Here is a 10,389-nt window from a genome sequence, read left to right as displayed (position 1 = left end):
AAGAAAACCAGGTTTGTGCCTCATTAATATGTCAAGAGAAAAAGAATAGAAGAGATTTTTTCCAGTGATGTCATTATCAGCAGCTATAAATGGCTCATAAAATGCTGTAGAGAGAGGCTGGTCCACCCCAATCACAATGATTTTTGATCTTGAGTGGTTAAGATCTTTATACCCTTGGGGGCATGAAAAGCCTTAGAGACAGCCTACTTCCTCATAGGTTTGGTCTCTCTGGTCAGCAGACTTTGATATTAGTGTAGGGGGGCATACAAGCACACTGGTATAAAAACCAAACATACACAGCCCCTTTAAATAAATGTTAATTAATGATCATTAACATGTTGTATTGAATATATTCCCCTACTTACAGTATCTATTCTTCCCCAAATGTTCTTTTGCTTAATATTCTGGGACACTGACCTTACCCACCTTCTGATTTTTCTGGCTCTTATTTCTGAGTAGGTTGTTTCTTTATTTCTGAGATAAAGGTATAAAGAAAGATTTTTATTATCAATTAATCTTGGTGCATTGTAAAGTACAACAGCACACTTAAACCATCCTCTTAATCTGCATTTTGCAGTTAACAATTTCTCCCTCACACAAGAGAGGAAGAAAAGAACTGTGCATTTCTGCCAGCCTCAGTATAAGAGAGACCATGCTGAAGACTTTGGAGAAGGCAGTTTCATCTCTAACTTAGTAATTGAAAGACAACCTCTGTGTCTTTTTTGCCAATATTATATTTCTGCATGAGACAGTGAAAAGAGAACATAGCTTTTAACTTCAGAGAAGACAGTTTGATAACAGAACAGTGAAGAGGCCTGGGTTCAGACTGAGAGATGATGAGAGGCGCTTTAAAACCAATTCCTGAATAAAAAGAGGCTGAAACACTTTCTGATTTAACAGCCTTTTTTATTCAAAGGAAAAACGTCTGAATTAAACTGTTAAGGAGTATTACATAGAGACATTGTAATGCTGGAGGCTAAGCACCATTCCTTTGGCTTTTTATCCTCAACCATCCTACTTTTGTCCCATTCCGTTCATGTTTTATGATGCGATCTTTAATTAAATGCTTGAGGTAAATCAGAGTTGACACAGTGTTTGGTGGCTGGTGGACCTTTGCTTTTTTTCTTACAGAAACTGGGAAGTAGATAGTTAATGAAGGTGGAAAGTGTAGAAATAGAGGATTGTTGTAGTCTTAAACACGGAATTGTTGGTCTGGAGAAATGAATTCTTTGCCTCTGCCATAGTCTCTTCATGCAGTAACTGTTCATGTGGGCGCTGTAAAGAAAAAGTTTGGGGAATTACATAGATGAGGTGGTGACATAGTAAATGATGTGGGTAAAATACAATGTTAATTAACAGTTGCTAAATGAAAGCTATTTTGAGTATTGAGACAGGTGTACTCTGGGAAAAAACAGTACATGATTATGCTGCTGACTAAAGACTGTCAAAAGCTTCTGTTCCTTAAATGCGGCTGGCTTTTGTCCAAATAGAAATATCTGATCTGAAAAAACATACAAGAACCTCCTTGTTCTATCTCATAACTCATAGGCATAGGGGAAAGAATTAAAGTTATTAAATAGTCTTAACCTTTACATTTTCTAATTTCAGAAAGGTGTGTTTACAAATGTAATGTTCTATGCTTACAAACAAAAATAGACAAATAATACAGTTCCTTCTTTTAATCTCTGCTCTGCGCACTTTTCCATAGAATATCTAAAGGAAAGAATCATAGAATATCTCAGGTTGGAAGGGAACCACAAGGATCATCAAGCCCAACTTCCTGCTTTTCACAGGACTAACTAAAACTAAACCATATGACTAAAATTGTTGTTGAGATGCTCCTTTAACTCTGATGGGCTTGGTGCTGTGACCGCTTCCCTGGGACCTTGTGCCAGTGGCTGACCGCCCTCTTGGTGAAGAACCTTATCCTAATGTCCAATTTGAACTTCCCCTGATGCAGCTGTATTCCACTAAGAGAGTACTATTTCCTAGGATAAAAGCTATAAGCATTATAAACACTCAGTTATTATAAAGCTGGGATAATCCCCTAGGCTTATGAGAGGTAGAGAGAAATGTAAAAAAATTGTGAAATTTGCTTGAATTTTTATTAGCTGTCTTAAGCCCCTATGCTGGAGTTATTAGTAGCACGTGTCTATGGTATAATACTTCAGTGGAGTTCAGTTACCCGGGCACCATCTCAAAATGAGTTAGCTCTGATGCTAGAAGAAAATTACCACTAGTTTTCTGTGTGGGCACATTAAAACAATCTTTGCATAATGCTTAGTTTTACCTAGTTTGTTAGAACTATTCAAACTAAATTCTTCAAAGACAGCTTGTGAAGTAACCTGCATACAAATGCCATGTAAATAAATGTGAAATAATAATAAAAAAATAAGTGTCAAGGGGAAAGCTGTAAATATTGACTGGCCACTTAGCACAATTGCAGATGTGGACTGATTATGAAGAAATTTTGACTGGTTGTTAAAAGAAGGTATTTGTCCATCAGAAGAGTGAGATGTGGGAGCAACTTTCTGCAGAAGATTACAGTCAAGCTTCGTAACATATTTCAAGTGGAAACTGATAATTGAATAATGATAATGTTGATGTTGGTCTGGATCAAAAGGTCCAGAATCTTTTTGACTTGCAAAACAGAGAAGTATGAGGATATCTACATCTGGAAGAAGAGCTTGTGTCCCAGAAAGTGAGGCTTTTTCTTCCCCTTTTGATCTCTCTGTATCTCATTTGGTCTACCAAAATATTGACACTGTATGTTGATGTAAACTTTGTCTTTACCATGTTTCTGCTGAAGATTATAAATGCTTACTTTTATCTAAATTCTGAATTTTATGGAGATCCTATGTCTGCATTTTAATAACCACAGTTTTCTATTGATACATATTTTTATGTATCATAGTTTTTACTCCAGTGTCATTGAATTTTGACACAAATTTAATTTTGTGTTATCCATTTCTATAAAATAATCAATTTATTGAATTTAAGTCAAGGGGTTTTTTTCTCCCACATTTACAGTCTTTGTTACATTCCATATGGAAAGTCTTTAAAGGGAGTCTATGCTATCCTGTTGCATGAATCACTAAAATAATAAAACAATGCAGCTTTCTGAGTTCTGAAGGTCCTAGAAAACTGAAAGTATGGTCTAGATTTTTGCTTGCTTGGTTAAGCAGTGCATTCAAATTATTAATGGCTCCTGTTTGTTAGAATTTTGATCTTGTCACTTATGGTGAGGCTAATCTGGGGTTTATGTTATTTACTTTTCAACTTTATGGTTATTTCAAATGGTTCTGCAGGGCAAAGACATATTATTGTGCATTTAAAAAGTTCAATTTGGTTTGCATTCCCCATGGTGATAGTCTGAGATAAAAAACCATAAACATAACACCAAAACAAGTTTGTACATTATTTTACTTAATATTGAATAGGATTTTTAAGGCTTTATACTCTAGCTGTCCTTGATGCAGAGGTATTTGGGCTCTACAGGCCCATTCACACTAGGTGCTGCTGTAACTATAACCATGTTTGTGATATGAAAGGTTGTCATCTTTCATTGTCAGTGACTGTCTATGAAGTACATGTGACAACAGGGGAACTGTGGAATGCTGGAACAGAGGCTGATGTCTATATTTCTGTCTATGGAGAAAGAGGTGATACAGGATCAAGACAGCTGCTCAGGTCACAGAAATCCAAGAAATTTTTAAAAGGACAAGTAAGTAAAAGACAGGGCATTTTCTGTTTGGCTGGCTTTTCTCTCTTAGGTGGGTAGTTATCCCAGGCAAGGTGCAGTTGGAAAAGAGATAATTACTGCATTCCAATATCTTCCCAAAATTTCATAATTAAACCAAAAATACTTTCTAAAGATATACCAGTGCTTTTGGAAGTCAGAATTTTCATTTATAAAATAGATAAGCTGTGTACTTCTGGATTTAATTCTTCTAAAAATTTGATTTAATAAATGAAGAGAAAATGAAACTATATTTTATATTTGCATTGCTAACATTGAAATCTGATGTGATTTTTAATTTCAGCAGGTTTCTCTTTTCTGACTCTGGTCCCATTTGAATGGAACTACTCTCATTAGCAAAGTGATCAGGCTTGCTTACTTTTATTTCAAGAAACATGTCCTTCTTGGTTTATGGTTAGCTGATATTTCAAAGGATGACCTTCACAGATGAGTTCTGTGGGTTTATGGGTCTTTGGGGTTTCCGTGGCTGAAGAATGCGGTGCTTTTTAGATTTTACTGAATTTTTTTTGATTGATTACAGACTGACATCTTTGCTGTGGAAGCTGTGCACCTTGGACATTTATACAAGATTGTTATAGGACACAACGGTCTTGGATCAGGTCAGAAAATCTCCGTATATAGTCACTGAATACAGCCTGCAAAGTTATGAACCTTTTCTTCAAAATACAATATGTATTTCTAAAACTAAATGTATGGAAACATTTTAGGAGTGAAAGACAAAGGATTCTAAGGAAACTGTTCAAGTAGCATGGCTACCTTATTGTATCATCAAAGATTTCAAATATTTTTGTGTTCACTTCCACTGTATTCTCAACCACTATGTTAAGGACATAGTCTACTGCTTTTCTGTCATTTTTGACTAATTCCTATGGAAAAATTGTGAAGAGGAGGAGTTTCTGCATAAGACATTGAATATGTTTTGTGCAGTCTGTGTTATAGATAAAATGGGCTATTATAATTTTAGGTTGATTTGCAATATTGGTTACACTGTAAAGATGCAGTTGGAGATTTTGGCTACACTACCTTGTCATTAGACACCCGATTAATGGTGAAGCCAAAATGACTTGTAGTCACAAGACCTGTTTTTAGAACTCTTGAGCTTAAATACTGTAAAACATAGTAACTTATTTTGAGCCATGATAAGCTTCTATCTAATCTTGTTGATATTTTGATTGACAAAACAGGCCAGTCTTATACAGTGACTATGTTAAACATAGGACCTTGACAGCCAGGGAAGGATCTAGCAGCTTGCTGGCCATAAGCAAGCTCTACAGCACCTAGAAAAGGTACTGTCTTCTCTCCAGCCATCAGGGAAGATGTGACTCTAGGAACCTGCCAGTGGAGCTGCAGAGTTTGCAGTTCCAGTAGACAAGAGAAAGCCAAGGGAAGTCAAATTTCGTTAAATCTATCTGCTTCTCATGAACTAACTTTTTTTTTCTTCCCCCCAATTTGTTCTAAGGAAATGGCTGGTTTCTGGACAAAGTTGTAATCAAGGATCCTACAACAGATCTGGATTATACTTTTCTTTGTCGAAGGTTGGTGGTGTTTCATTTGGGTTAGTTTTATAATAAATTTGTAATGACTCATATTTTTTTCCTCTGAAATGCCCTGTCAAGAGAAATGTGTGTTTCCTAAAATGTGAGCTGAAATGGTCTGATTCTTTTTACAGCTGAGTTGTTCCTGCCCCAAACACCTGGTGTATTCGAGCTAATGAAAAAGCAATAAAGAATTCTGCCTGGATTTCTGTTCTTGTGCCTAGTGAACTATTCAAGCTGTTTTTGACACATTCCCCACATCCAGCACCTTGGATCTGACACCAGCAGGTCCATCCATTCTGCACCTACCATGTCACGCGATGCAAGGCTTTTCAGAAGAGTGGGTTACTGTCTCTAGCAGACTGATCCCACTTTGCTGAAGTTAGTGTGGAGATTAACCTGGGGTTCAACAAGCCCAATAGCCATTTCACAAGATCTTAAAGTCTGATATCAAACGCAGCTATCTGACCACATCTCTTTTTCTCATTTGCCTTGCAGCCTGTCACTGAGCTGTATTGTAATTTGAAGTGATTCTAACTTCCCCTCCTTCTCTCCTGCAGATGCTGCTGCTCTGAGTTTTCTGTTCTGTAGCTCGTTTCTAATTTTATCTATGCCTGATTAATTCTCAACACCTTATGGAAAAATTGTAATTGATAAAGATCAGTGCAATTATCAGGAATGGTAAAGTCCAGTCACGTATGAATCTAGCTGCAGCTTGCCAGTGGCACCCCAATTCTATTTCCTTCTCTCACTTCTCTGAGTGAATAAATAACTGCCTGAGACAGCTCAGAGTGAGCAATATGCACACTGAAACTGATTTATGTGTGAGTAACGGCTTTCTGCCTATCAGATACAGCACCTCATCTTTGCCTGACCTAATTTTGATTCTGTATTCTAGATGAGATGAACTGCTATGAAGAGATCTATAATGCTAGCTTCATGCATAATTTAGGGAGAGTTCAAATCCATTTCAGGCAGAAAAATACAGGATATGTGCTAGTTATTGTTAGAGCCTGACGCTGTGCTTGCTGATCTTGCTCTCACAGTGTGTTAATCCTTCTGACTCAAGTGGAGTTAGACTTATGTAAGTAGATGTGAAGCAAGTACAAAGGCTTTGTAAAAGTATAGTTCAAACACGGTAAAAATATTGCCAGTGTTGGATTTTCCTCCCTGTATGGGGATTGTCAGGGCATGAAACAATTTGCATCTTGCTGTGGCCTTCTTGCAGGCAGGAAGAACAAACGTCATGACTGCTGCACCTTTTGTTATTGATCTGGGATCAATATGAGTTCTCTGATTTGTAGTAATTGGCTTAGGCCCTTGTACCTCCATCCAGGAAAACAAGAACAGACATAAGTAACTATTTTTGCCACAGTGAATCTCTTTTCACTGAAGCTGGATTTTTGTATTGCTGTTTGTCAGCCTTGAGACTTTAATAAATAGAACAGGAAGTATCAGTGTGCAACTGGCATGTATACAGTATTGTGGGAGTTGCCAGTCAAGCTTATATTACTGAAATGTGTTTTGGTTTTCAGGTGGCTGGACGAGGGCCAGGATGATGGCAACATTGTTAGAGAACTGACTGTGACAGATGCCAGCACGTTTCCAGGAAGTAAGTAAAAATTGGTGGGGAGAGGTACCCAACCTCACTGCAACTGCATCAAATGGAATGAAGATGCGCTGCAAATTAATTACATGGTTTTTATCTGTACAGGACAAGAGCTGGAACTCAAGAGACAAGACATTGTAAGAATGTACCTTTTCATTTAAACCATTCAAATTATGTTTTGAATGAAATCGGGTCTGCTGTTCTTACGTATGTCAAATTCCTGTGTATCACCTTCTCATAAGTCTTTTCTGCTTGTTGTTTACAAAACTAGTGGGCTGCCGAAAAGTGGAAATTTCAGACAGGCAATACACTTCAGTTTTACAACAGGCTCACCCGTGGCTTCATTTGCCTCAGTCCAGACAGCAAAGTTGATGCTCTTGGTGACAAGAAAAACAAATATGGTAAAGTATTTTTCATGTGAACGTATGTATAAAAGATACAAGGAGGAGGACTTTATAGTTCATTGTGATCTTTTATAGTAGTTCCTGTAATGAATAAGAGCAGATAATTATAATTAACATTTTCCTTGCTTAAAATATTTACATATGTTAATGGATATAAGATCTCAGAAATTATATGCTTGGTTTACATATAAGACACAATAAAATAAAATATCTCTCATATGGTATCTTGTCACTGGCTTTCCTTTACCAAACAAACTTGTCATCTGCAGTTTAGTACTTCCATGGAACTGCCATGGCAAGGACAACTGCAGTTTTTTGTAACTAGATCCATCTAAACTAACAACTTTAAATTTACCAGTATAGTTCATTAAAAGGGAGTATATATCTGTGTATGTGCATATAAATTCATTTTGTTCCATCCTTGTAATGGCAGTCTTCTAGTTCCTTCTCTTTATCACCTTCCACGTAATGCGTTATAACACTTAACTGTAATATATATCATATTGAGCACACATTTTTGTTATCTTTGTAGTGGTAGAACTGCTTAGTGTTTCTGACATCTTCCCAGGGATGTTACACATATCTTTTTGGAAGTGATATAACAGAGTATTTCAGGACGCACCAAAGAGTACATGGAAAGCAGTGCAATCAACACTCCTTAGCATAGTGTATGAAAGCACCTCAGAAAATCTGCACCAGAAAACTCAAATATATGACACGGGAGATCAGTAATATTACAAACATTGAAAGTGGGTGTTACTCTTTTACGAAAGCTCTCCTTATTTGTTAGCAGTTTTGGTGCTTGAGTTCAAAGTATTTGGTGACTTAAATGTTGAATAACTCAAATCTCCTACCTACAGGTGTAGGATTTGCATGTGTCTGGAATACCTGAAAGCAGTTGCACAGAGTGGTAGTGTCCCTGCTCCAAGGAGATCCATTTAGGATCACAAACTGTGAATTACTTCGTGACAGACCAAACTACCTGCTTGTAGCAATTTGGTCTCTAACCTGTACTGATGCAGTAAGCACACCTTTGCTGCCCGTTAATGTTGTGTCTTCAGTTGATGTATCTGATCTGATTTAGACAAATCAGGTCATTTAGACACACACAGTTCTTAATGTGCTAAAAGGCAGAATTCAAGTTCACACTGCAGATTATTTCCTGATTTCAATCCAGATGTGCTTTCCTTTCTATAAATTAATGCATTTCTAATGGTATTTTCAGACAAAAATCTGCACAACTACTAAATATCAGTAGTTAAAAATGATAAATATGATTAAATCTATTAGAAAGAAAGATCAAAGCAAAATTGGTATAAACTGATTTAGGATTGAAAGTTAGAAAAATGAGTAGTGTGATCTATAACTTCCCAAGGATTTAGTAATACTTGGTAATTAAACTGGTTATCAAAAAGGGCTTGATTTTTCTGAACAATATGATAAAGTTGCCCTGATATCATAGGAACAGAGTTAGTGACACAGGAATAACCATGTATTCTTTTTTGTAGTTCAGAGTACAAAAGGAACACAAGTACAGAATGAATGCAGACGCCTACCATGCAACTCTTATGCCTTCAGGACAACATCTTTCTCCCTTCTTTCAGATTCATTTGTTTTACTTATGTGCAGTAATTTACAAAGCATCTAGAGTAGTCATGTGCAACAGAAGTCCACAAGCACTGATTTGGGAACATTGTTTAAATATTCATTTAGGAACACTGCTTCCTTGTGGGTGCTTTGTAATAAAGTCCTCTGATGTAAATTGCCTATCTTTCCTAGTAGAAAACTCTGCATTTCAGATGCTGGTACCACTATTTATTTGTCTTCAGCAGATCTAAAGCAATGTAATTCAAAAGCCTTCAAAGTGCTGATAGCAAATTATATCATGATGATGATTTGGTCTAGGGTTTCCTAATTTCTTAGGAAGCTTTATCTCTATCTGAAAGCAGAGGCTTATTGTAACAGTTGCGTGTCCTCTCGATCTTGCCCCAAGGACTGGAATCCCTGTCTGTATTTTATGATTTGTGGCATCATTCTGATGGGTACAATGATCCTTGGCTGTATGATTCTCACGGTTCCAGTGATATCCCGAAAATCTTATGTTATGGCCACCACAGGAGTCCTCCAGAGACAGCTGCATAATGTATTGGTTGTTAAACAGTTGTTTAAAATCAGCTGTGGCTGCTGAGAACAATAAAAATGGCACCACTTTAGCTTTCATCAGTATCTTGTAGCTATAAGAAGTAATTGTTTGGAAAATAAGCCAGATTTAAAATTTTAGAAGCCATGAGCTGAGCTGCAAGATTTGCTTTACAAATTCTAATATGGATACAGAGAAAATGAATTCTCTTTTCCTACAGGAGAGCTTTATGTTCCCTACATCATGTTATTTATCATGTAAATTCCTTACCATGGTCCAGTTCATTATGATGGAGTCCTCAGCTCCTTTTTATGGATTTTTTTTTTTAACATATATACTGATAGAAAGAAATGTGTTCCTTATAATTAGTTCTCAGGGTTTTTCTCCTGAAAGCAGTGAAACAGACAGTAGTCTCTAGGTGCCCTTTCCTGAAGGAATGAGAAGATTCATTGATCAAAGAGGTCAAACTATTGAGTTAAACACTTAATTCATTCTTTTCCCTTGAAAATGATAAATCGACTGTAATTAAATGCAAATATGAATTAATATACTTTCATACTTCTAACATTTGGGTGTTTTTTTTTTTTTCACTTAGGTCTTTTTGATGTAAATGTCAAAAAAGGAAATACATATATATTCACCAGTAATCAGATGCCATGTCTTGCTCTTGCTCTTGTCAATGGCCATGTAATTGGAAAGGTAAGAAATACTTTTGCTGACTTCTGTTTCATAATTACATGTCATTGTATGATTAAAAGTAATGCTGTTCTTAATGTAATAATTGTGTTTCTAGTTAGATAAGGAGTTAAGAATTCATAACTGAACCTAAGAAATTGCTGATGAATAGTCAAATTTAGATGCAGAGCTTTGTTTTCTCACACTTTACTTTTTAGTCTTTGGTAGGACTTTTTAGCAGACTAAATGATTTGATGCAGGAATAC

This window comes from Falco peregrinus, chromosome 3 (genome assembly GCF_023634155.1).
Source record: "Falco peregrinus isolate bFalPer1 chromosome 3, bFalPer1.pri, whole genome shotgun sequence".
Lineage (NCBI taxonomy): Eukaryota > Metazoa > Chordata > Aves > Falconiformes > Falconidae > Falco > Falco peregrinus.
Note: the sequence above shows the minus strand (reverse complement) of the source record.